At 50.6% G+C, this 24,967-nt stretch overlaps 1 protein-coding gene across 4 annotated transcripts in view; it reads left to right on the forward strand.

Annotated features, from left to right (window-relative positions):
- The window catches only part of LOC149358518 (solute carrier organic anion transporter family member 74D-like), a 199,173-nt gene that overhangs the window by 86,239 nt on the left and 87,967 nt on the right, over positions 1–24,967 (forward strand). For all 4 annotated transcript variants that reach the window (XM_089570618.1, XM_089570623.1, XM_089570620.1 and 1 more), the window contains exon 2: positions 2,540–2,623. The gene's annotated coding sequence lies outside the window, so the exon portion shown is untranslated. The remainder of the gene's footprint in view (positions 1–2,539; positions 2,624–24,967) is intronic.

The following is a 24,967-nucleotide window of genomic DNA, read 5'->3' on the forward strand; positions in this document are numbered from 1 at the left end:
CATCTTTAATATATTCTCTAGTATCCCTCTGCACTTTAGCCGACGGTTTCGTGCTGCTTGCATATTATATAAATTTAACCCGTTCCTAATAGCTTGCCTGCATGATCGGTGAGTTCGAAAAAAGGGCACGATTTCTTCCGTCCTAGTTGAGCGGTTCGAGGCAGTACGAAAATGACGCCTTCCTCATGGCGACCTCGTGTCGCTCGGCCGTCCGTGTCCGCGCGCGCTTGTTGCGTAATGTTTCCGGATAACCCGTCGCTCTTTTTCTGGCTCTTGCCTCTTTCCCGTTACGCACGTACAGGTCCGCAGATATATATATATAACACCCGTCTCCAGGCATACCCAAGTTACAGGCTCGAGACCTCTCCCCTAAAGCTCTTATGCGTACATACGAGTGCGCATTCTTCGAGCACCTGTCCGGGTCGAGGAAAGCGTCCGTTCCACTTTTCGTAAGCGACTGTAACAGGAAAGCCGTCGCACTTTCTTCCCTTCTCTTCTTTTTCTCTCTTTTCGTTCTTCTTTCTAAGCATATTCTTTCTTGTTTCTTGTGCACATTTTCTGGCGCGCTTTTCTTCTTCTTCGCGCGCGCCGAACTTTCGTCTGACTCTTGCGCGCTTCAGGACTGCCATTTCGCCCGCGAAAGTAAATGTAGGAGGAAAATAACAAAAAAAAGAAAGAAAAGGAAGCAACCCTCGGGTTGGTAAAAGACCATCTCTGGGCGATATTCGGGAGCGCGTTTCGAGGCGACGAACAGCGCGTGCGTTGCTATAGTCGAGTGCGTTCGTGCGTGCGCTTTGCCGAGATGGGCGCGCTATTTCGAGGCCCGAGAGTTTGTTCACCGCATATGCGTGGACGCTTCTAAATCGGGCCCGTCGTCGTCTTGCCGTGGCGCAAACAGACTGGAGAGAGAGCGAGAGAGATAGAGTGGAAGGCAGCGTTCTTTTGTTCATGGCTCAGTAAGTACCCGCCGTTCTGCTTGCGTTTTGTGCCCTCTTCGGCTGGAGCACCAGACTGTGGCGTAGGAGACGATGAGTCGCCGCCTTGCGCTGGTCAGAGCTCTCTAATAAAACACGTTGCTAAACTACAGGAGGCCACCTGTTTCGAAAAAAGAAAACGGCACGTTGATTGGTGCAGAACGTGATTGGGCTCTGGGAACTGTCGCGCCATCTGCCGTGGGGAAACGGAACTGCTGATGCGCTGGAAAATGTTGAGGCCCCATAACGAAGTAATTGATTTCAGGGGTCATAGGTGGCGAGTACGTTTGATAACTGCCGAAGATCGGTCACAGAAGGTGGTGGTAGGATTTTAAAGCGGAGTTTCGCCCCTGTTGCTGTCGGAGAGTTCTGTCTTACTGTTGCACTTCCTTAAATATACGGGGGGTCATAGGTCCCATGACCAGTTGATTGGCCGCAGACAGCTTTCCAGAGCGATGCGTGACCTTTGGGCTCCCTGGACGGTGTCTTTAGCCACAGATTTTGACGACTGAATTGCATATATACGTGCGTGTTTGCTGCACACGCGATGCTAGTGTTTGCTAGCTTATTTACTTGTTCACATGCTTACTAGTTACTGGTTATTACTAGTTATTTGTGCAGTCGATTAGTTAACATGATTCACATGTTTTTTCGATGTCCGTGAGCAGTGGTATTATTGTACTTTGAAAGGCCATCTGTATGCTTCAAAGAGCCTATCAGTCATCAACATCATCGTTTTATTTCAACAAATCTACACGCGAAGGATTGCTGCGGGCTTCGCTGAAACACGCGGTATAGTTTGTGTTGCGGCAACGGGACGACCGGTTGGCATTAATGCGACCAGCCACGGGCTTGCTAACAATAAAGCTATTTTATTTTTTCTCTCTGGTTGTGGCCTGGCTATTATGATATACTCTACTTTGAGCTGCGCGCTACTTCGACGTGCTATATGTGCGCTACTTTCCGTCGCAGTTCACGGTAAGCGCCTTGCTATTTGAAACGTGGGGGGTGTCTGGAGACGTCACTGCTCTTCACGTCATCGCTCACGCTTGCTTGCTTACTTGCTTGTTTACTTGCTTACTTGTGCGAAGGGAACGCATGTGACGGCTTTCTAAAACCTGACAATGCAACGTTCAGCTTTCGCGTGGCGTGCGTTCGACGTCGCTCTGTTCTCGCCGCTGACGTGGTTGTGTTAAGAATTTTAGCGTAGCTTTGAAGGTTGCTAGCGCGAGGAAAAGCAGTGGTTTTGAAATGCTCCGAAATGTTTCGAAATTCACAATTCGGGCTTCTTTGGAATTCACGAGAAACTTAATTGAGAGCAATGTCTCAAAAAGCAGATGTTTACAGGTTTGACGAGGGCCTGCGTTTTGGCGGCTGTCGTATATGTATGGCGCCAGAAAATAGAATATAAATGTAGAGAGAGCTAAGCTGTTCTCCTGAAGTTAGCGCTCTCTGAACGGTAGAGCGGCTTAACTGCTCTGCAAAACTAAAAAAAAAAAGGGGGGGGGGGGGAATTTGAGTGACAAGAGTGTGTACAATTGCATTTTCTTTTCTGGTTCTCGCAGGATCAGGTCGACCGTCTGCACCGCACACACGCTGTGTCTGCTGCGCTGTTTGACTCCGAGCTCGCATCTTACGTCGACAGCGAGGTGAGTCCGGTCTTCTGTGTCATCGGGTCACGGGCTGAAAGCGCAGTGTATACGATCGCGTGATAATCCAATTATCGAACCCCACTCGCGAAGCGCTATTCCTCTGCTCATTGTCTCAAAAACTTACGTGGCTATAGCGAAGCGACTAACTTACAGTGCATTTAAGCGAGGCTCTTAAAAACCATAACTGCTGCTGCCATGACTTCGGTTTTTTGTGCTTGAGTAAACGACCGTGGAGTTGTTATAAGTGGCTGGTAAAAACTGCTTCAAGCCTTTCGTCAATGGCAGTGTCGCGCGTGCATTTCCTATAGTTTTTGGATGGGCCAGTGCGAGCTAATAAGAAGTCGAAATCCATTTCATTTTTGCAGCTCGTTGCCGTATTGCATTGTTTAGAACGCAAAATTGAGCGTGAAGCTGATGCGGCGTGCAGCTGAAGACATGCGTATAATGTAACGTTCGTTTACGTGTTGCTTTTATCTCCTTCCCTTACCGGCGTATATATGTTAACAAAGTCACGCATTCGCCAGCGTGCATAGTTACAAACTTGGGACCCATTCAGTAAACTCAACTTTATTGCACACCAGTTTGTCAGGCAACCCCTGGAGAACCGTAACACACTGCAACTGTTCTGGGAGCGGCAAAGCACTTTTCGTTGCCAAACACTCCAAAACAGGGGCTGGGGCGAGGAGGAACAACACCACTCCCCCATCGCGTTCGCCACTTCTTGGAAAAGCAGTCTAAACTCGTGCTGGCGCCGTGCCTCCGAAAAGCGCGGTCGTCGCCTCATGGCGTTGCTTGTACGCGTGCGCAACTCAGTCCAGATGCCGCCGCAACGGGGGGTGGAGGTCGGCTTGCCCAAGTCTGATGTGGAGAAGAGCGTGATGATGACAGCTTCGAAGAAATTCCGGGGGGTGCCCTTTTGTAATTTGCATGAACTCGCGGAGGTCGTCGACACTTCTCGTGCGCGCGCCGGCGACGCTAGCGTGAATGTCACTGTGACATTTGAGTCATTTGCGAGCGCCGCAAGCGTTTCGCAGAGGCCGCTTATGTTCTTTAACCTTTAGGGCCCCGCTGTGGCTTGAGGGAACTGGAAACGTTTTTGAACCTTGGGTAGATATGCGACACGATGCAAAAGCGCCGGCTTTCGGATTCCACGCCAACACTGGAGAGCTTATGGATGAAATCCCTCGTTGCTAACGGCAGGAACGGTTGGAAAGACGGGCTAACCACTGAAGAACTGGCTAGCTTGCATCGGTTGACCGGTCATGTCGTTATCTTGACTCACCTTGGTTACCTTCACTGGCCGTCCGTCTCGATCCACCGTGCATCAGCCTGTTCGGCCCACGCAGCCTCTGCATTTCCTGGATAGAGAGAGAGTGAAAGAGAGAGAGAGGCATATGTTGCAGGCAACGCCCGGCGTTATAGACTGCTTGCCTCCTGCGAATCCGACACATCTGAAAGTCGTTGAACTGAAGGGAGTTGCACTGTGGCTGTTGGGTCGTTTACGCCTCTGGTGACATAGGGATGCTGTCACGCTCTGGCGTTGGTGCGTCAAGAATTCGCGCGGGCGTTGCGCGCCGCATTGCGGGGCCACTTCGTCGCGTGCAGGGTCTGCGGTGAGGCTTTCAGTCCTCGCTCTGTTTACAGTGCCGGAGGAGCGTTGAGGCTCCGTCACAGCCGTTGCCGAGTTTCCCGCAATTAATAACGATCGCGGGGGCGGAACCCGCCACGCGCGTGTCGTTGATTGTCGCGGCGAGACGATGGAAAAGGGTTGTGAAAGGCCGCGGCGGCGTTTGTTTTGACTCGGCGTGAAGCAGTGCGCGTTTGCGTCGGTGGTGATGCTGATGGAGCGGGGGAGTCTAGACGTAAGCGTGCCGTTCTGTCTCCTTGTCGCGGTTTGCAATGCGTTCCTTTGGCAGGGACGCGTTAAGCTGTAAAAATGTCAGCCGCTGGGTGGGCATCGTTAAAATGATTGCTTGGGTGGCGGTAGTGCTAACGTTACCATATAGCGCTCGCACTCGTCTAATGAACGTTGTAATAGCCCACTGCTGTTGCATGTACTATTCCGGCGGGTTCAAATGCGAACGCCAGTATGCGTTATTATTCTGTTTTATAGCGCGACGTCAGTGCTTAAATAGTATACTCTCCAAGACTCTTTACGTAGAAACGTGGCTCGCACGCGCGACTTGCTGGCTTTTGTCGAATTTAAGAAAGCGAAAGATTTTGCTATCTTCATAGCAAGTGTTTGAGTTTGATTTTGGCGTACTATTATGGGTCATGCGGGAATTCAGGTTCGCACTGTAGCACGTGATTATCTTGCGTGTATCACGCAGCAGCTCCTTGGACCTTAACTTGCTGACGTTGCCAAGTTCATGCTTACTTTAGATGGAAAATCAAGTGAGGGTGTTGTTTTTAATGCGTTCTCTAGGTAACTTCCGAAGTTTGCATTTCATTTTTTAAACCAAAGCGAGTCAGTTCATAAGTTATAATTGGATGTTCATGCTGTGGCGGAACTGATGTTGAGAGTTTTTCTCAGTCCTTTTATGGTTTCATATGAAAAGAGAGCGCAGGCCGTGCTTATAATTGCTGAGGTTATCCTAGTTATTGGAATAGCAAGTGACTGCATCGAAGGAACAGAACAATGGGTGAGACCCAAACATGCCCGCGCGCAGGCACAGTACATCTATTCCATGCTCGCTCGTAGCTTTGCGCAATGGCGGAGTCTTGTGACCCCCACTAGGGGAAAACGCGAAAACAAAAACTGGTGTCTAAACGTGGTTAAACCGAGTAGACGTGCGAAAGCTTTCGTTTAGCCTGATTGGCTCATGGTTTTGCTCTGCTGGGTGATCGGCACATCTGGCGGCGATATTAGTTCGATAGTATTATTAATTGATGAAGACTGAAGACGACGACATGCAGTGCACAGCGCGAGGGTGGGTTCCAGTTTAACACGAGGTGTGATCGGCTGTGGCGATAGCGTATAGTGCTCTCGTGCAGTGGCCAGCGAAGCTTCTCTGTTCGCGGCGCTATTTTATTTACTTATGGTTTGGTCAAGGTCACCCTCGAGGTCAAGCTTCACACAAACTCGGTGAGCCGGTTAGACCTCGTGAATCGGTGCTTTCGCGCTAGAAAAAAAAAAAAAAACATCGCAGACCTTAATGCACTGACGGTGATCTCAGCGATGAGGACGGGAAACGTCCCCTCAACTCAAAGCACGCCCGGGGTCAGATACGTAACGCGACCTTCAGAAAAAGTTATATCTTGACGAGAAGCGGCTGTTTGGTCAGTTCGCTTTGAATCCTGCGCACGCCCTATATTCATACCTGTACGTCGAAACACGCGGCTGTTGATCGTGCGGCTCTGATAAAGCCCCTGACTCGTCGTGCCCCGCCTTGTGGCTGACCGTATACGTACATACGAGTGCGAGAAGCGACGGGTGGTGTTCGCGGCTCGGCCTGTCATGGGGCTCATTTCTCTTCGTATATCGAGAGTTGCCCGACAGAGCCGAGAAGAAATGGCCCTTCTCGCTTAGTCGCGGCATATGTACCACCGAGAGATGTGTGATAGATAACGCGTTTCGCTCAGTGTGTGCAAGCGTTGTCCGCTCGTTGAAAAGAAAGACTAACCGGCTTTTCGGCATAAAGGGACGCGTTGAAAATCGGGCCTTCCAAGCGTTCCCGGAGAGAAATGTCCAGCAGAAGAAGAAAAAAATAGTAATAAGCTGGCTTGGAAAAGGCGGGAAAAACCATCTCTCTGAGCACGCCGCGGGCGCCCCAGACACGTATCACGCGTGTGTTGGGGGAGAGTGTGCTCGAGTGTGTGTGCGTTTGTGTTACGCGTCCGACCCTCTTTTTTTTTTTTTTTCAGCAGCGCGCGCGCGCGCACACACACACAGGGAACGTTGCCGACTCGGCTGCGCTTATCGGCGCCACTTTTAAGGGCTCTCAGGGCTCCAGAAAACGGCGCCGTTCACACGCGAGGACTCGACACTCTCTCTCGCTCTCCTTTCCCTCTCCGCCTATACTTCTCCAGATTTGGCCGCGCTAGTTTTTCTTGTTTTGTGTGTGAATCAGTCTGGCCGGCTGCTGAAGGAAAATGGGGCGAGAAGAGCGGTGCTTCCTTTCACACTAGACGCTGCTATTGCGAAAGTCTCAATTTGTTGACATTCAATTGCATTTCTATAGAACTGTGTGGATGTGATGCCTAAGTTGGGAAATGTTTCTGCGACGCTTATAGTGTAATGGGGGACGAACGTATCCAGGACGTGCGGTTCTGAAACTGAAGCTGATATCACCGTTAATTAGTCAGTGAGGTGGTGAAAGTGGGACTCGCATGATGTAAAGTGTGGTAGTGAGAGGAAATGGTCATTGCCAGACAGGTGACATATACGCCTAGATCATTTCCCGTATGTCCCGGAGGCTTCTGTCCCTGATAGCGTAAGAGGTGACGCGGGAACGAATGCATACTGAACTGGTGCTGCTGCCTTTGTTACCAACCCTTTGCGCGTGTTTAGTTTGTTTTCACGTAGAACACCTAGACCGCAATCAAATCAACAAAACTGCTTTTATAAAAGCCGTTTCCTACATTTCAATACGTCGATATTAAATATTAAAGGGAACAACTAGTTCGCGCGCAAAAAAAGTCGAATTTTGGTGGGTTGTTTTTCTACTGAAGTTTAAATTGACTCTTAGATAACATACACCAAGAGCAAAACTAGATAGAAAACAAGAAAAAGTGTCCTTGGCAGATAATTGTGCAGTAAATATTAATTGAATGCTCGAACTTTGTTACCTTTCATGTTGGAGGAACCTGCACAGAGAACTTCATAGATCGGTGAGGTTAGGTTAGGGGAATCCCACAAAATCGGTTTGGTTTCACATAGACGAGCGCCGCCGCGGTGGCTCAGTGGTTATGGTGCTCGGCTGCTGACCCGAAAGTCGCGGGTTCGATCCCGGCCGCGGCGGTTGAATTTCTTTGGAGGAGAAATTCTAGAGGCCCGTGTACTGTGCGATGTCAGCTCACGTTAAAGAACCCCAGGTGGTCTATATTTCCGGAGCCCTCCACTACGGCGTCTCTCATAGCCTTAGTCGCTTTGGGACGTTAAACCCCATAAACCAACCAACCAACATAGACGAGCATTTATCAGAGCACAACCGATATGCAAACATCACGCGCGCACGCACGAACGCGCACTAACACGCACGAACGCGCACACGCACGAACTCAGCCAACGATAATTCATGAGACCCTCAGTCTGCGGTCTCACTGATAATTCTTGTTGGCGCGTCTCCAGATCTTGCTGTGAATGTGCTTCCCTGGAATGCGTTAATCCGCCGCAGAGGAAAGTGGAGTCCGCCACGCAAGGCCTGATGCGAAGGGCTGAAAGGGAATCGACGACGGGTCCCGCAAGGGTCCAGATAACAGCAGAGAGAGGACGTTGGCCATTAAAGAAGGTTTTGTTTTGATCGCCAGCGTTGTTATTCGTTGATCTCCGTTAGAGCTGGCGCGGCGAGAGCGTCGCGCAGTGGAAGTCATGCGAGCCCGTCCTTGCGCGACTTATGACGCGCAATTTTATTGCGGCCGTAAAAAGCAAAACTGCGCGTCGTTATGTTGCGCTCGCGGGGTGTGTGCGTGCGTGCGCATCGAGTAATAGCCGGGGCACGCGATGCGTGTTCGGGCGCCGGCGGCCGGAGAGACAGACGGCGGCCCTGTGTTGACTCTCTTCTCTCGCGGCGAGGCCGAAGCGCGCGCGCGCGGCTTCCGAGGGGTCAAGGTCCTCCGCGTAATCTCGTTTGCCCTGTCGCTCTCCGTCTCGCGGCGGCGGGAGCGACTTGCGCTGGCGTTGGCGGGAGAGCGATGGCTTCGCCCAGTGCGCCTGTCCGTTGCCCTTTTGTGCGTCGGGCGAGGCGCGCACTGCCTCCCCTGTACTTTCTCCCGGTTTTCTTTTCAGGTCGCGAGAGAAATTCGGCGATGATAAAGACGGATGGAGGCGTGTAACTGAGGGACCGCGAAAGATGTCCGAACCTGTTGTTTGCTCATTTCGGCGTCTTTCCTCTCTTAGTCTATAGCCTTCAAAGGAGGAGACTTATCTGCAACAGGCAGATTTGTTGATCGTGTAAGGTTAGCCCACGTCTTCTTAGCGCTCTGCGCGACATTGAAGCATCCCACGGTCCTTTGTCCTGCTTTGTACCGTTGTTGATACTAAAATTGCTGGAACGAACTGGGACAAAGTATGGGTTGCAGTTGATAGCGGGACAAAGAATTTGCGGAACTGTACCCGCTATCCTTTGTCCAACCTTGTCCCGCTGTTCTCTGTAGCATAGCGGGAGAAAAAGACACCGAGATGCCCCACTGTCTTACAAAGGGTTCACAAACTGCTGCCGACGAAACGCGAGTCCACTGGTCAGAGCGGTATAGCCAGCCCGAGCTCACACCAATGTTGTACGTTATCCGTACTCATTCCCTTAGTGGCTGCCATCGATAACTGCGTTATAGTTATGCGTTGTTTGACGTTCTAGCGGGCTGCACTGATGGGGTATTATTGTCGTTTTTTGGGGTGTTTGCTTCCGTACTGTTTGACCATGCTGACATGTAGCCACAGGACGGTCACACCGCTTTCATTTTTTGTTTGTTTCTAAGACTTCAGATGAATTGATAGCCAACAGTTATGACGTGAGTAGCTACTTATCGGCCAATACACCGTGAGGGACACCGTGAAGCATAAGCAAGAGCTGACCAAAAAATCGTACATTAATTGGAAAGGACAAGTGAACAACAATACGAACCACTCACAAGGGACTCAGAAGGAGAACGAATTTAGCAATTAAAAAAAAAAAGCCTAAACCAGAAAGCAAGGTTTAGCAGAAAGAGTGTACCAACTGTAAATGACGAACGAACAGTGACTTATTGCTGAAACTGGTCACATTGATTTCTCTTGCAGCAGTGACGCAAACCGTGGGTTTTGCTCACAAAATTGCCATTTCGCACGCATTGCCATTGATTTGAACGAACCGTGCTACCGTTCCACATGCTTCTGTTATTGCGAAATGAGGTGTTGACGTTGTGTACGGAGTACCCTGCAAGTCTGCACTGAACATTAACGTTGCGATAACTGCTTTGTGCGGTGGGCGCGGGTCGGCCCTGTGTGTGTGATTGCGGGTCAACGTTGAGATAAGCGCTTTTAGCGGTAATGCGGGTCGACCGCCTATTATGGCAGGCCTTCCGACCAACGATAAGAGAGCGTCCGATTGTCTCGTGTTTTGCCGAGCTTACTCAGTTGGCTACATAATGACAACAGCTCCTGACACTGAACTCGCGCCGCTGGCTGTATCCATGCATCAGCTCTATTAGAAAGGGTCAAGGGTAAAACCACTCAGCCTATCTGTAGAAATACTTCTTTGAACACTGTTGATAGCGTGGTCGCTTTCTTTTTTGCGAAGCAGCCGGCCGTATTTTTTACATGAACATTTTCTGTAAATTGTGCAAATGCTTTGCATATCATCAAGAGAAAGAGAATAAACGAAAGAAAAGGGTAGTGACACATTCCTGGATCTAGGTTTCATGAGCATGGGAGTCTTGTTTGTTCTAAACCGTGGCCGAAAATATTTTCTCGTAACTTGAGAGCTGCGGCTTTCTCTAGTGCACCCTTTTTAACGCCACAGCGTTAAATGCCCCGTTCACAAAAAAATCCGTTGTCGGCGTTGTGAGCGAAAAATCACGGGCATCGCTCTGGCAGGTGGTCCCCAGAGAGCAACCTGGGAGGCAGATGGGCCACCTAGGTCACGTGACCATGTGACGTCATCACAACCTGCCCACCGAATTGTGAGCAAGCTGCCCACTGTTGCAGGTGGCCGTTAAATTAACGATTGGTCGCTTGAGATCAGCAGCCTGTGTCGCACAAGGCCCACCGCAGGGGGCACCTGCCATCGCAGGGCAGTGGCGCATAGCTTAACCGCTGCACCACTGCGCCAGGAGACGTATATGGGGCCTCACAGGGATTTATGATATAAAGTGGAGAATGACCTTCTGCATATATGGGCACTTTCTCAATCCTGAGGAGGAGGCTGAGGTGTTTCAGTTGTTGGGAGCCTCGAGATCCGTGCCGAGCCAAGGATGGCCGTGGAGGTAATCCGACCTTTAAAGCTTCCGTTAACAGCCATTTCTAAAATCTTGGTCTGTTATCGACTAGTTAGTAAAAATAACTTTTTCGGCCTTTTGAACACCGTTGTTCTACACTTAGTTCTAAAATTCTGCACAAAACAATATTTCTATAGCTTTAGCTTGGCTCATGATAGCCTGAGATGCTTATGTGCCAGGGAACCCATAAGAACACGCATATATGGGCACCAACCCATTATGCTACCGCGTCGTGCCCTTAAGCCGAGGCTTATAAGTGTCCCCTTCAATTTTTTCTTTCTGGTTGTCGGAGAAGAATGTGCCTGTGTGTCGTTTTCCGGTTTTGCGTTCGGTGTATTTGATACCCCAATCTGGAATAGACTTATCAGTCAAGACAGTAGCCTATCCGAGAGTGACTATACATACGGCTACAAGGAAAAGCCACGCACCATTCTCAAGTCATCGTAGTGCACTTCTGCTTTCTGTTCTTCAGTTGCGAATATTTCAAGAAGCTTTGTACCTTGTTGTAAGGCCGCGCCTTATTTATGGCCTCGCTAGCTTTATTTTAATTACGTTGGCTTGAGGTCGATGCACCGCTCCGGGCATCGCAGAACTGCAACCGGGGTCGATTCGCTGAAAAGAAATGTACGTGTCAACATCCCGCGCGTGAGGGCGATGGAGTCAGTGAGTGAGTGAAGAGCTTTGTCTTAAAAATATTCTCCCGGCGAAGTTAGGGCCCTCCGTCCAAGGCTCCAGTGGTCTTTGCAGTCTTGCGAGCCCTGTCGATCAGCTTGAGCTGCTCTTCAGGCTTCGAGCGGGACAGCGCAGCCTCCCACTGCTCCGGTTTTGGTGTGTTGTTTATCGGCGCTGCCTGTGTTTTTTGAGGGGCCCACGTATACCGTGGTAAAGCGTTGGGCGTTCCCCGCGTAGCCGGCATTTGTTGCCATATGTTGCCGGATAGATTTTGCGAAGTAGACTCGGACTGGGGTATGCATTATTAGTCTGCAGTTGTCTCCAAGCACGCGGCTTGGGCAGACCGCTGTGGGTCGCCGCCTGCCGGACCGCCTGCGCATTTAACACGCCTGCGAGCCTGAACACACACAGCGCATCCCAGAGTTTTGGCGCACCATACTTTTGGTGCCCCTGCTCCCACTTACTATGACGAAGAAAACACTTGAAGGAAGAGGACAGGAGCGTGCCAAAGCGCAAGAAAGACAGCTTGGCTCCCGTTGTGGGGTTTACTATATGATGTAGCCGGACCATCGCCCAGGGGATATTACTCGGCGTCGGTTGTACATCAGGGAACTCAGGCGGACGGACTCTCATTTATAGCTGCGAATACAAACCAAGCAGAGGAGGTCGCTATCGCCTTGGCGGCTGCAGACGCAAAGTCCAAATGCATACTCGCAGACTCTCGAAGGGCCTGTGAAAGCTACTTGGCAGGGGAAATCTCTCCTATAGCCAACAGAATTCGGAGACATGCATCAGGGACTGGAATCCCCCACCAAAACAAGCAATAACTCCAGGCCGTCAGGGCCTTGGAGGTAAGGAAGCTGCAGAAGAACGCAAGGAAAAGAACAGCAGTCTAGGCATAGGGCTGCGTGCTTAGCACGTACTTCGACATGACCTAGGCTTTAACTGTAAATCAGTCCATAAGTAAGACTCTGTAAATATTTCACTGTGTGAGATCGTCTTCAGGTTGCGTTTTTTTTTTGTCTTTGTGACTTCACTTTGTAACTTAGTCTGCCTTTGTATATTTTTTAAAATATATTTATTCATCATCTGCGTCATCGCTTCTCGCTTCATCACTGCCGAGTTACCACGCCTGGAGAGGTCTGCGCACCTCCGAAGAAAGTGAACGAATCATCGTGAGATTTACTCTTGCCTTCATAGTCGCGCGACATGCGCTCGGACGGATGTTGATGAATGGCTGCCTCCTCGATTCTTCTATTTTCAGCCGCAATTCATGTAACCTGTGCGACTGCTAGGCGGAAAAATTTGCTCCGCATTGTCGGGGGACAGTGGAAACGCGAGCGGCATTATCAGACGATTTTAGTTGAGGGAGATTAAAAACTGGCGTGTCTAATTAGCCCTTCAAAAGCGCGTTGACCGCACTTCTGAAATGGTGACGAACTCCGGTTGTACCACTACTCCTGGAGCTATTAGGGAGCTTTAGAATAGGGGGCCCCAACGCTTGGGGGCCCCAAGGAAATAGCGGGCCCCAGCGCTATGTACGAGTGCGCCGGTGAGTTTTAGAATAGGGGTCTCCCCTACGCAGCGGAGCCAGGCTTGCGTTTATCGACTGCAGCGCCACTACGGCAAACCAAAAAGATACTCTTAAAAAAGATTTTAAAATATGCGTTCATTTCATCGTCAGAAACTGTTATTACTGCGGACATACGATTTAAGAGTCAAAATTGTAAGTGTGCGTTTTTACTGAGGCGGGAAACTACATTCGAGCGTCCCACCAAGTCATCTCTACGGCAACCAAACGATGCGTACACGCTTAGCCTAGCAGCTTTGTAAACATATAAGCAATCTGCAAATATAGGGCATTTCATCGCTAAAATTTTGTGGTGAGGGCATCATCAGACAAAGCGATAGCTTCGTGTGCCTTTTGTTTGCCGTTAACTTAATACACAGAGTAGCGGCGACAACGAATCGGTGGTGAAGCGGAAGGCTCCGCTTCGACGGGTGCCGCCATGTTGCCTGTACGTAGAGCGGCGTTGGGGCTCACACCTGTTTGAACCTCGCGCGCTCTCTGACGTCAAACGACGTATACTCGCTAAGCCTAGCAGCAATGTAAACACAGAAGCAATCTGAAAATCTGGGGTGTTTTATAGCTAAAACTTTGTGGTGAGGGCATCATCAGACAAAGCGATAGGTTCGTGTGCCTTTCGTTTGCCGTGAACGTGGGGCACAGCGCAGCGACAACAACGAATCGGTGGTGTAGTGAGAGGCTCCGCTTCGACGGGCGCCGCCATGTTGCCTGAACGTAGAGCAGCGTTGGGGCGCACGCTATTTTGGCGAAATAGCGTTCGCCGCTAACGTTAACCCAAGACGCAGGGCGGGGCTTGCGTTCTGCGCATGCGCACTTCGACGCCCCAAACTTATTGGGGCCCCCAAAGCTTGGGGCCCCCTATTCTAAAACTCCCTATTGTTTTCGAGCCTTTACGGTACACTGCGCACAAAAACAAGTAAAAAGGGAGTAATGTTGTCCTCTGGCGCACTCCCTTTCATGAAAGGGGGTGCGCTGGAGGAATGCTCACTGCCTTTTTATTCCCATATAGGTGTGTTCGTGTTTAGAGTGTAGCGCTTGAATTTTCCAGCATGCACTTCATTCGTCCCCGATAGCGCGTTCGCTACTGTATGCGATACGTCGCCCGCGCATAGTCGGCGGCCGAGATTCCCGACGCCTTTAGTGGAAAGCCGGGCGCGTGATAATCGTTCTTGCCCGAGAGCGGCAGTAGTAACAACGGCCTGTGACTATATACAGCTGAACGTCGCTATAACGAAGTTGAAGGGGCTCGGCGATTACTTCCTTATAGTCGTAGCTTCGTTATAGGCCGTGTTCCAGGGCAACCATCCAAAGGGAACCATTAAGGGGAACCATCTCTCCTTCGTTATGTCCACTATTTCATTATAAACCGTTTCGTTATAAACGAGGTTCCACTGTAGTTAAACAAAGCTTGCCGACTACAGTGACGGCGCATTCGACCGGCTCTTTTTGCTCGCCCCCAGTTGCCTCGAGCCTTCAGTTCGTCGTTTCTCTGATGATACATTGTCCGGTCAGCGGAAGAAACGCGGAAGAAAAAATGGCCACGCTTCGGAGAGTGAACGCCAGCCCTATTTACGCTCGCGTATGCGAAGTAAGCCTCCGGAACGGTGCTGAAGGGGTTGCTGGAGCACAGTGGCCGCTGATGACATGATGGAAGACGAGAGTGGGCCCGTGCATGTGTCAGTAGCTGCAGCACCGAGGGAGACGAAGCGAATCGAGGCGGGAGTGAAAGAAAAAAAAAGAAGGAAAACAAATATATCCGGGCGAATAGCCGCATTTTCTTCTAATGGAGCGAGCCGTCTAGACTTCCCAGACGGGGCGCGCGGCGGTTGCGTCTTTCGCTTTTGGGAGGGAGGAGCGGGGGGTGGAATCGAGGCGGGTTTTTTAAACGCCCCGCCGTGACGCAAGCGGCACCAACGCCCCGCCGGCGCTCGTGCCAGGAACAACTTTCACCTACGGCCATCAGGGATCTGCCCCCCCCCCCCCCCCCCCCCCCTCCTGTTCCACCGCCACGATTCTTCTTTTCCTGTTTTTGTAGTTCGTCTTCCGTCTGTGCCTTCCTTCCTTCTTTTCTTTCTTTTCTCTTCGCCCCTCTGACGCTCTTTCTGATCTCGGAGCGGCTTGCGTGCCAGCTGTCTCCGAGCCCCCGGCCGAGCAACCCTTCTGGCTTTCTCCTTCCTTCCTTCTCTCATTTTAGATACACTATAGCTTGCTGTGATAAGCTGTGGTCCTCCTCTTTGTTTTATTGCTGCGTACGGAATAACCCTTTGTGCCGTCGCATCCGCTGTTCTTTTCTTTTTGTTTCTCTTTTTTGTGTGTGTGTGCATGTGTTTTTGTGCCGAAGAAGAAATTGATGCGCTCAAGCGCTCGACGACGTGTACAGACTACCGACTGCCGCTTTGTTTTTCGCTTGTGTGTTTTGAAGAGATCGACGACCAAGATAGTTGATGACCAGTGATGACAGGGCTTTGGAACTGATTCCGAAACGACGACGGCGGCCGTTGTTAGTCGCCATCTGCAGTGTTTTCGATCCGCGATGGTGTTGCAGGGAGAGTAGGCGAGAGGGGCAACCGGCGCGGGCTAATGGCAGTTGTGCGTGGACACGAGATTGTGTCGAGCGCACGTCGGCCTGCTGCATATAACTGCTGCTGTAGCTCGTAGTAAGCGATTTCGCATTCTTGCCCGTCGTCGCCGGCATTCGCTATAGCTGCGCGATGTGTTTGCAGTGCACACAGTTGTCCATTTGTCGGAGTACGGCAGTTTCTGTTCCCCGTTTTACCAGGCGAAGCAGCTAGGTCGATGTATCGGACACCTGGGCATGCAAGAATGAATTTCGAGGGTAACCGACGGGGAGAAACTCTGTACAAAGCTTTTGTTACATTGTTGGCAGACACGATCCATTACCTACGTTGCCTTTGTCTTTGGCATTCGGTGTGCGCTGAAAATATCTGGTTGCTGCCCAGAGACATTCCGAGGGCAAGTTGAATTTGGCCCGCATCGACTGATTTCCGCATTGTAATAGCGAAAGTGCCACTTTCACCGAAAACAAATCTGTTCTAAGATTTGGTGTGACTCTATATAGAGCATGAAATGAATTCAGTGGCCATTTAGATTGTATAAAATTTTGTAGGGTGCAGAAAAAATGGCATGCCATCAGCGGGGACGGAGCTCACGATTTCCGCATGACGCTTGTGGCTCTCTATCAATTCAGCTGCCTCTGCGTGAGTGTGTGCGTGGGTGATAATAAGCCTACGCTTATTATATACGCTGAAAAAAAGCTAGCTCGAGGAACGATGACAGGCAGTACAGTTCCTGTATGCACGCAGTATGCTTTTTGAATAAGTTTCCAGTCAGCATGCTTGTCCACTTGCTGTTTCCATGGGAGGGCTATTTTTCGCCTGAAAACGTGATCTGCCGGCATCGCCGCTTGCGTCACATGCCTTCCCAACTCTCACTGCGAGCGCCGCAGCTGTGGGATTTTTCGCGGGAACGAATCGTCGAGTCAGCGGTGCAGTCGTCGTCGGCGCGACGGACGTCTCGCCGCGTCTCTATTTGAGCGGACGGGTGGTAGCTGTTGTGCATACTCTTCTCATGGCCAGACTCCGAGCCACGCTTTAAATGCCTCGGCGGGCGGCGAAAAATATATTGTCGCGCCTGGTCCCACGATCGCAATCTCGCTGTCCAGTGTATTTATATATGGACTTTACGAGTAGTCACGTCTTCCGATAAGGCGGCGTCCGGACGCCCGCGGGACTCTGGAAACTTAAACGTACACCACGGCCTGTGCTACACATCTGGACACAGTGCTCCCAGAAGCGATCAGTGAACTGCTTCTGTATGCAGTGTTTATCGGTCTCGTCAGGCGCATATATGCGTTGCGCTTGGTTTCCTTCTTGGCTGTCCGTCGCGGGAACAACCTCTGTCCAGCGCGGAGTGAAGTATCGAAGCTGCTGCGCGAGTTCTTGGCGCGTACGCAGTTTGTATGCAGATTTCTCGATGCTGCGTAAAATGCCTTCTGCCGCTGCCTGTATTCTTCCCTTTCCTGTTTTCTTCCTTTCCCCTATTCGGTAGGCTGGTGGGCACGAAGAGGCCGTGCTGCCTGCGTCGCCGGCGCTGTGTCCGCACCGTGAGCTCTGTCGCTCTCAGCGCAGCGGGGCTGAAGGGAGGGGATTTCCCTGAAGTGATTTGCATCGCGGAAGAGGATGGCGGAGGAGGAGGAGTCGAGAGAGCGTGCCAGCGGCGATCGCGCCGTACTACGCTTCCTTGGCGCGCTGCCCGTTCCATCGCGCTGCCTGGCGGCACGCGCAACGCCCCCCCCCCGTCCGCCCGCCTGCGCTCGCGCGCGCTCGCTAGTCGGGCGGATATGCAAGTTACACGCGTCCGCACTTCGTCCCTGACTTCTGCTGCCGCCTCTCTCCATCCGCTCTCTCGTTCTCCTCCTCCTCTTCGGCCTCTCGTGTTGTGGTTGCTGCTCGGGCTGCTTCGTTGTCTTTTTTTTTTTGCTCACCGTTCTTCGCTTTCTTCCATGTCGTCGTATTCTGCGAAAAAAAAAAATCGTTGTTTCCACCGTTTTCTGGCCTCCACCATCTGTCTCTTCCCCGCTAGCGCCCGTCTCGTCTTCGTGCCCCCCCCCCCTCCTCCGCACACCTCCTCCCTGCGTCAAGCTTTTTCTCGGCGCGCGCACGTGCTATCGAATGAGTAGGTCAATGCACTCCGCTGTTTTCGCTATGCACGGAAAAAGCGGCAGCATCCCCCGGTGCCGATCGGGCTAGCTCGCTGCTTGTATAGTTAAACCGTGCGTGCGTGTTCGCGTGTGCGCGTGTGCGCGTTTCGGGCGTGTTTTGTTTTGCTTCTGCCACCTCCTCTGCATCGCGCTGCTCTTTTATGACTCCCTACGCGCTGCTTGTTTGCTGCGCGCCTCCCGTTCGCGTAGCGGTTTCAGAATCGGTTTATTCCTGTGTGCGGGTAGCGCGGCTTAGGAGAGTGTTATTCACGAACAGCTTTTATGTTCGGGGTGTTTATTGCTATTCGGTTTGCCAACGATATTCTGAGAGAAGCGGATGGGTGCGCGGCACGTTGGAAAGCTGGGATAAAGCTGCGATGTTCCTGTAATTTCTCTTTTTTTTTCTTTCGAGCGGTTGTTTTGCGGTGCTCCGGGATCACCCAGGTGCAAAAGAGATGTGCACAGATATGAGCCAGCCGCGAGCGTATAGCGCATTTCCACGATAACTGCATTATGTCGCGCTGTATAAAATGTCGGCGATAAGCGTTTTTCGAAACTTTGCGCGAATGTTTTTCTCGGGAACCTCAGTCAAGAGAAAGTGGTTTCAAGCTCCACACTCGATCGACCTTCGATCACGTATTTACGTATTTTTAGTTATCTACACCCTACTGCAGGTCGGTGCCCAAGTAGGGGTGGCACGTATAAAAGACGTTCAGCAATATGAAAAGGAAGCGCGAAGGATACGACTGCACAAAATACGGCGTATTTTAATACAAGAAAAGCAGGCAGGCAACGGAAGGTACACAAGAACTAAATGCTGTAAGGATAAACTGAATTCGTGATATGTGAACAAAATAAGATCGTTGGCCGGTACAGCAAACATTCGGCAAGCCCTAAATACTTGACTCCAGTATCTGTAGGGGCTGGAGAGGGCTGGAAGGTTCAGTATTTAAGTCAGCGATTGTGCTGAAGAAAAAGGAGACTTTATGGGACACTCTATACGAATTCTGTCTGTACAAACTCAATGCACTCTATACAAAGGGCACTGCTTGCAAAGAAGGCAGATCAAGGCAGTGGATTGTGGTGGCGGGACAGTTGTAGATGAACGTACGTATACGGCCTATGGTCAAGCGGAAGTTCGGGTTTTGAACAGCATACAAAATTTCAGGCATAACGGCTTCCGCCTTGATCGGGAAGTTCGAGTCCCATTAGCTGTCATTAGTTGAAAACAAAATGCGCATCCCACCTCTGAATTTTTTGAGTGCCTCTATCGCGTTTCGTTCGGTGATCCCGCATTAAGCAAGTGTGCTCAAACTCAGCTCTTAGCTGCCGCGGTGGCTGTTGACCCAAAAGACTCGTAGGTTCAATCACGACCGCAGCAGTCGCATTTCGGTGGAGGCGAAATGCTAGAGGCCCGTGTATTGTGCGGTCTCAGTGCACTGTGGAGAACCCCGGGTGGTCGAAATTACCGGAGCCCTCCACTACGGCGTCCCTCATAGCCTGAGTCGCTTTGAGACCTTAAACCCCATAAACCAAACCAAACCAAACCAAGTTGAACTCGGCTCTTATAGGCGATGCATGTACAGGCGCGGCCATAAGTAAACGGAGCACGCTATTGAGTTCGAAGTGCAATCACGCTTCCTGCATTGGTAATGAAGAAGAGTTGTTTGTCTACACGAAAGCCCACCAACCTCCTCTACCAGCATGCACGTACCACTGCTAGAAATTTCAGTTAGGTGACGCGTGAAAAATATTCGAAGACAGTTGCGTGCTCCATTTACTTCTTTCCGCGCCTGTACGTGCTAAATGTTTAATTTGTGTGGGAACGCCGTTCAGCTTGTGACGTAACAAACGGTTTATTTACGAAAGACATAAGCTGGAGATGTTACTTATATGGGTTCTCTAATTAAAGCGATTTATTAGTGTGTCTCCAATATATTTGTAATTGTTAAATGCATCGATGTTAAGCCGCATGTCCCTATAGTCTTGGCAATAGGCCAGTATATCATTAAGTCCATTGTGAAATGTTAAGCGCGTGCATGTTCAGTTTTATTTTTTTTTTTTTGAAAAGTGAGACAGTAAAATTCTAACTGGGTCGAGGGTCCACTGCAGCGTCACTACAAAAGAAAAAAAAAAAAACAAGGGCCCGAGAAAAACACCCTGTACTACGTCGGAAATGGCGGAAAGAAAGTATGAATTTAGACTGTTAATGTGCATACTGACAGCGATGGTTCAAGTAAGTGGGTATCCAGACCACCAGGAAACTGGGGAGATCAGTTTGTCCCAGTTTGATAATTTATCATGTGGATTGCGATCAGCAGTTTTGCTAATGGATAGAAAAATTGCATCAGTTTGTTTACGCCTGTTCCGAACACACACTCTGGGGCTGTGCATTCAACTTCGTCGACTTCATCAACTAATACTTCTATGGAACTAATATACACATTCTCTCGATGTGCATTCCACATCGTCATCTTCATTAACTAATGCTGCTATGGAGCTAATATCGTTGCCAGACGTGCCCACGATCCAGCAAAGCGAAACCGTGAGCCGACCAGGCTAAGCTCGTGCTTTCGCATGTCTACTCGGTTTAGCTACGTTAAAACCCTGACACTTTTTGCACGCGCTCTCCCGCAAGCCTGTTGCGTATAGATTCGTATGAGCATTAGGTAACGCGACCTGTTTCTCTCAAGTGACGCAGATATTGGGGGAATTTGGAGTAGACGGCGTGTGACTAACGTCAGCCATTGGTTGCTAAAAAGACCTTTCCACCAAATGGACTGCTCCAGATGCTTAGCTGCCTCCTGAACAACTCATTTAGATCAAATTTCAGTCTGTAGACAGGTATGCTGTGCAGAAAATTTAATTTGGAAATTTGTTTTCCCCCTCTAATTTTGCAAGATTTTTTTCAAGCACTTGCGTCTCTACTCACTATATGTTCAAACATTTTAGAGGTAGAAGACTCTAAAGAAACAGGAAAATAGTCTAGGGTATACAGTGCGTCTTTTTTTTTTTAAACACTGGCAGTATTCACGATAATTCACACTCAGTTTGCAGATGAAAAATGTGATCGATGCATTGAAGACACTTAGAAGTTATTATACTAACTGCTCTGTATTACGCCGAACAAATGCACTAGGTATGCATTCTGTCTTGGCGAAGACTTAGCATTTAGTTTTCATAGCATAACTGTCCACGGCTAGGAAATAATGCCAACGTTGGGAAAGCGTGACGGTGTTAAGCGGTTAAAAAGGGGCAAAGACACCGTTGAAAGAGCGATTAAAATAACGCGTAGTAGTCTCTGAAGACATGTGGCACTCGACCAGTCCGAATAATGCTAACGCTTTGGAATTGAAGGGCAGTCAGGCGCAAAGTAAACATGGGTAGCCGCGTAGCTGGCAGTTTATGGGAGGACGGCTGTGAGTGAGAGCAGGGCTGTGAGTGAGAGCAGGGCTGTGAGTGAGAGCAGGGCTTTGAGTGAGAGCGCGGCTACGAGTTGGGAGCCACGGCTACGAGTTGGGAGCCACGGCTACGAGTTGGGAGCCGCGGCTACGAGTTGGGAGTCGAACCACGGCCAGGAGTATAGGGAGAGGTCTAGTTGCACTAGCAGTTGGAGCAGTCGCTAGAGCAGTCGCTAGAGCAGTCGCTGGAGCAGTCGCTGGAGCAGTCGCTGGAGCAGTCGCTGGAGCAGTCGCTGGAGCAGTAGTAGTAGCAGCTGGAGAACATGTTTCCAGTTCGCTAAAGGTTAGACGCACCCGCTTTTCTGCCTTGGCAGGAGCAGTAGTCGGACCATCAGTAGTAGTAGCAGTAGTTGGAAAATCAATAGTAGTCGCAGTAGTTGAAGCATCAATAGTAGTAGTAGTAGTAGCAGTAGTAATAGCAATCCCAGCAGAATAGTTGCAGTAGCATCTATAGCACTATCATTGGTAGTCGCCTACTGCAAGGACATCATCACTGAAACATAGAATGCCTTTCTTTCTCGCACTCAAGGTCGGGGCGTCATACCCCCTTTCGTACGCCGCACGCACCCACCCGGGCTGATTGGCTTTGCAACCTGCAGAAGCCCCAGATCGGCGCTCGCGACCCTCGCGACGACAGAAGGCGCCCGCGTGCAACCGCCTGCTTCTCGCTGCGGGAGGAGCGGATGCGCGTTGTCTGCCGCAGCCGGTATCACGCGTACAGTCTCATCTCTCTCCCCAGCCTGCTGTCAGACTGAGCGGGGGGTGGGCTGTCACTATCCAAGGTCGCGCCGCACGTCTCATCAGGCCCGCCCTCCTCCGCCTTCGTGCCGCCGTCTTCTTCCCTCATTTTTGTTTTTATTCGCGCCGTATTACCTCCGTCGCGTGCAATGAGTGATAAGAGGAGAGAAGGAAAAAAGTTCGCTTATTGTGCTGCGCGCAAAAACGTCGGATTTCGCGCAGCGGTACGTTAGTGTTCGTGTAAAGTAACACGCCCGTTAAAAAGGTCTTTTGGCGCCACGTGGAAGCCTGTTGCGAACGATACTGGCGGATGGTCACACTTCTGCAGAGCCTCGAGGGAATTGAAGGTGCCCGGATCAGGCCGGATTAGCCACCTACATCGTAGCTTATTGCTGAAATAGTTTATAGTATGGACGCCTATCAGCAGCGTTGCTTTGCGGAAAAGGAAATGCATGCAGCGTCGGGAAAGTTACTAAATAAATGAGCGGGCAGACAGCGCAGTCCACCACCACCTTGCCTTTTCCTATACCACAAACTGTCAACGACTTAACTTTCTCGAAGACGTAACTTTCGAATTTTTCGCAAATCACACAAACTTCCTCAAAAATTGGTCCCGCGAATAATTTGAGGAAAAAGGAGCGCTACCGGGCCGATCACCTCTCCTTTGGGAAATTTAGTACTTACAAAAAAATAAATTATATTATTACAGCGTTACCGGAATTCGCGAAATATGTCATTCGCAGAACGCGTGTCTGTAACATCGTGGGCTTCTATAGCAACTTATGATTTTTCCCATCTTTCTTGCAAAGCGGGTCCTTTCGGGTCCATTTTAAAACCTTTACGGGCGTAAGTCCGCCTGCTTGCTCACAGCATGAGCGATCCTGAACAATAGCGACACTGTAAGATGCGTGCGAGTTCGAGTGGGATAATGACTGCGAATGACCTGCGCTCGTTTTCCCGTCTGTCGACGGAAACAGCCTCCATAAGCGCTGGCAAATCTGGTTGTTTACGTCGTTTGAGAGAGCATGTTGTTTACGCCGTCCGTGTGCGCGATGGTTCTACGGTGGGAAGCGAGCATCATAAGTACACGAATCACGTCCCGCATCCGGCCTCCGCTGGTTGTAAAGCCCAAAGCGGCGTCTGGCTTTCAGTGCCCTTGCTGGTTGTTCTTTATTCTTTTGTTGAAATCGATTAACGCTACAGAGCGCGCGGGTAGCGTTGCGTTCGTGCGAGCCTACTTCACTAAATATCTTCGCACTTTCGCCTGCAAGCGGTACTCGCAGCAGCGCAGTTTGGTTTCTTTCTTTTTTTCTTACAGCGAGAGCTGTTAAGCGCCCCGTTCCTGGGTTTGGCGTCGTAGTGGTATGATGTAGCCTTTCTAGCGTCGGTGTAACTGGTGGGTGCGTTGCCATGGGAAGCACTCGGAGGGGTGGTTGCCGTGCAAAAAGGAAGGTATGACGTAATCGGAGAGGGTGGTTATCTGGGGAGGGTATCGGGAGTGCGGAGGAATCCCCAACCGGAAGGTGGTTACTCTGGAAGGAGGAGGAGGGTATGGCGAGAGCGTAAGGGGGCGCGACCGGTCGGTGGTTGCCACGGAAACCGCCCAGAGGGTAGTTACCCTGGAAGGACGAGGGGAGTTACCGTGAAAGGAGACGTTACGGCGAGAGCGTAGGAAGGCGTTAAAGGGGCCCAGAAACACAATCTTAGTTAACTGTTTTGCCTGTTGATCGCATACAGTGAGTTATAATGGTGCTATTAGCGTCTGTAATACCGCGTACATGCCGTTTTTTAATATTTTAATGTCCTCCCAAAAACAACTTCATAGCTCTGATTGTGTCACCACACAGTGGCGGGTTTTTAGCAGCGGATATGACATCACCTGGCGCGAGCTTGATGACCCGACAAACAGTAAATATACTGCAAATTGTGTGAATAAATAGAGACACATTTTGTCACCTGTCTGCGTTTTATATTAGATCAACAAAAACAATTTATTTGTCTTAGATAAAAGCCCTGCAAAGCAAGTAAAATAAAAATACACCACCAGGGGCGCTCTGGCATAGAAACAACGCTGCCAGTCTCACAGAGAGCAGGCAACCATGGAGTACAAACTTCCGCGACGTGCTCTGGCTGGCTGTTCTGATTGGTTGCGCCAGGTGCCGTCATTGGGAGAGCGAAATAGGACTGGGAAGCCCCGCCAAAATCGAGTTGAGGGCAGCGTTTTGTTTGCTTGTATTTTGAAATTTCTTCACTGAATAACTCCCGTTCCTGTGCATCGATTCCTGCAATTCTTTTTAAGTCAGCATCTGTGTGACATAAAGAACCCACATGAAGTACAGCCGGTATTCCCCCAGGCAGTGTTTCGCAGCCCCTTTAACGGAGGGTGGCTACCCCGGGTACCGTCCGGAATGTGGTTACCGCAGAAGGAGGCGATTGTGGCGTGAGTAAATGAATGTCGAACCGGAGGATGGTTACCCTGGAAGAGGGATGGTATGGCGAGCGCGTAAGGAGGCGCGACCGGTCGGTGGTCGCCACGGAAACCACCCAGAGCCCACCCTGGAAGAACGAGGAGGTTTACCTTGGAAGGAGGAGGGTATGTCGATAGCGTGGGAAGGAGTAATTGGAGTGTGGTTGCCATGAAAGGAAGAGGGTGTAGCGAGACCGAAGGATGATTACCGTGGGAGGAGGGTAAGACGATAGTCTAGGAAGGTGTACCATATATGGTACACCTTCCGGAGTAGCCATCTGGAACGTGGTTACCGAGGAAGGAGGAGGAAGGGTATGGCGAGAGCGGAGGAATGCAGCCCGGTGAATCTGCGGCAGCTGCTGCGCAACGCGCCGCCCGAGGAGCAGATCACCGTCGCCGCTACGCTTCCGAGCGGTGGACTGGAGTGGACGAAAAACGACTATGCGTGGAAACCTAAAAGGATCGGCCTAGAACTGTGTGAGGTCGCTGTCATGATCTTTACCGCAGCATATCGTAAAATATAAAGGCTTCAACAGCTATCGCTGCATTTCCCGTTAACCAG

This window comes from Amblyomma mixtum, chromosome 2 (genome assembly GCF_055824585.1).
Source record: "Amblyomma mixtum isolate Tamu chromosome 2, ASM5582458v1, whole genome shotgun sequence".
NCBI lineage: Eukaryota > Metazoa > Arthropoda > Arachnida > Ixodida > Ixodidae > Amblyomma > Amblyomma mixtum.